General features: G+C 34.8%; 1 pseudogene; it reads left to right on the top strand.

Moving 5' to 3' along the window:
* Positions 1-2,548, top strand: part of LOC107845352 — a 19,727-nt pseudogene extending 17,179 nt beyond the window's left edge.
* The last annotated feature ends 301 nt before the right edge of the window (positions 2,549-2,849 follow it).

The following is a 2,849-nucleotide window of genomic DNA, read 5'->3' as shown; positions in this document are numbered from 1 at the left end:
GATGGCTGACATAGGTCATGATCTACGACGGTCTATTAAGTGTCACCATCACTCCAAGATTATCTGTTTAAATCTTTTTAAATTAAATTACTTTCTTCCACCATCCCCAAAATATGTGATTATCTATTTAAATTATTTTTAATTTAATTATTTTCTTCCACCAGCCCCAAAAAATCATCTTATATTTAATTATTTTCTTCCACCAGTCCCAAAATATCATCTTATATTTAATTATTTTCTTCCACCAGCCCCAAAACATGTGATTATATATTTAAATTTATTTTTAATTTAATTATTTTCTTCCACATGTCCCAAAATGTGTGATTATCCATTTAAATCATTTTTAATTTAATTATTTTCTTCCCCCAGCTACAAAATACGTGATAATTTATTTAAATTTTTTTAATTAAATTATTTTTTAATAATCTGTTATTATTTGTTTTAATTTAATCGATGACCCATCGATTCACATAGTCTGTGATCGACTAATATGTATGGTCGAGGAAATACTGAGTATACAATCGACGATAGACTATATATTACTTTTTACTCTTCAGGAAATTAGTCAAGCTACAATACTGTAAATTGAACAAGGCGTACATATTTGATTCGAGTTTTTGTCTGTACAGAAGAATAACCGCCACATACAAAAATCCAAGGGATCGGAACAAAGATGGTAAACACAATGTTAAAACAAACTGAAACATATTTATATTAAACTTGTTCATTGCATTACATAATAATATTTACAGCAAAAAGAGAAAAATAAAAGAAGGTTTCTTCTAACAAAATCCTACAAAGAAAGCTTCTTGCCGTAGGAGTACTCCCTCAGGTCCATTTTACTTGTCGTGGAGATATAACTAATGTTTTTTTCCATATCCACCTTTAGTCATAAATATTGGATTTTAAAGTACATCACCAACCCCTCTGACTGTCTTTTATTGTGTTTTATTACAAAAGTTCAGCTCATGTTTTAGCTTCCCCACCAGTATTGATACATAGTTTTGTCATTCTATATTTGTCATACCAGACTAGGGTTGCGCCTGGGTGCAGGGGCGAAGATAGCATATACTCGTGGGTTCATCGGAACCCTCTTAGCAAAAAATTACATTATTTATGCATGATTAAAAATATTTTTTATGTATATATATTAGATGTTGAACTCATTATAACTGAAGGTTGTAGATGCATCAGCAATGAGTGCTTTCTTAAAAACATGGGCCAAGCTAAGCCATGGTGAAGGTGACAAAGAACTACATCCAGACTTCACATCAGCAAAGTCACTATTCCCTCCTATACAATCATTACCAACAAAGTTCATAAAGGATTTTGAAAACTTCTATTTCCAAGGTTCAAAGTCTCCAATGAGAAGGTTCTTGTTTGATTCCAAAGCCATAAAAACATTTAAATCTAATACATCAAGTGAAAGTGTTCCCTTTCCATCTAAAATAGAAGCATTGACAGCTTTCATATGCAAAAGGATTGCAGTAGCCTCTATGTCCCTCGCGGATGGAGCTGCACCAAAGAATCTAATGATCACCCATGCAGCTAATCTAAGATCTCGCCACCTTTGCCTCAGAAAACTTTTGGGAACCTTTGATGGTTGACATTTGCCTTTTATGATCCTTTAGATGCTAGCATGGAGTTGCCTGATTTGGGAATAATGCTAAAGGAGGTGTTTGCTCAATTAACAGCTGAGAACATTAAAGGTATGTATATATATATCGTTGATTTTATAAATTTTAAGATGTTATTAGAGGGTGCTCTTGAAGAAGGGCAGCGTTGGAGTAACTGGTAAAGTTGGCTACCAAGTTCAAACCTTAGGAACAGCCTCTTGAAGAAGTGCACCGGGCTAGCTGCCCATTTTAGAGGGTGCTCTTGCAAACTACTGGTTGATCACACTTTTATTTACTTGCTTACAGATATAGATAGCGAGTGCGTGTTCACATCTCTCAACAAGGTGCTTGAAAGTTTGTCAACAAATGAGAATATAAAGATTTTTAGATCCACTAGTTGGTGCAATATGGGACTATATGATGTTAATTTTGGGTGGGGAAAGCCAGTATGGATTGCTCATATGGGGGATTTGCCTGATGCTCATGTGATATCCAAGCAACAATTTGTGTTTCTAGAAAGTGCATGCCAAGAAGGAATAGAGTTGTGGATTGCTTCTAATAATGAAGAGATTAGGGTTCTTGAAAAGGATACAGAGTTTCTTGCATATGCCAACCCAAATCAAAGTATTTGCATTAAACCTTAACCAGAGGTTTCAGATTCGAGTCGCCCGGATACGGAGTTGCCTTTGTTAGGAAGTTCTTTACCCCAATGTAGGCCTTCCCAATGCAAATCTGGATTTAGTCGGGCTCCAATGTGGACGATTAATGTTTTCTTGTAGTATTTGCATCAACTAGCTGGTATGTATAGCTTGCAAGAGTGCAATAAATCAACTTGGCCATTTCTACTTCATCCTTAACCATAGGTCATCTCTTGTTCGATTACCTTGAATACGAAATCACTTTTATTAGGGAGTGCTTAATAAAAATGGTTATTAAGGGCAATTAAGGTTTTGTTGTAGTTGTCATTGTTTAGTAGATGTGAGTGTGTGTTGACTTTTCCAATAATAGATTAATCCTGACTTTCCAATAATGACATTTTTTGATGTTATGAGATTAGTTTCTTACATATGCCAACCCATATATCAAACTATTTGCATCAACTAGCTAGCTAGTACGGCTAGCTTGGCCATACTAATTAACCGTACTAGCTAGTTGTACACGCAATGAGGCATTGTTTGACCATGAAAATCAAATACAAATCAGAGTAGGAGTTTAATGGCCATGCAATGAATG

The sequence above is a fragment of the Capsicum annuum genome, chromosome 1 (genome assembly GCF_002878395.1).
Source record: "Capsicum annuum cultivar UCD-10X-F1 chromosome 1, UCD10Xv1.1, whole genome shotgun sequence".
Taxonomy (NCBI): Eukaryota; Viridiplantae; Streptophyta; class Magnoliopsida; order Solanales; family Solanaceae; genus Capsicum; species Capsicum annuum.
This window is presented reverse-complemented; position numbering and strand designations above follow the sequence as displayed.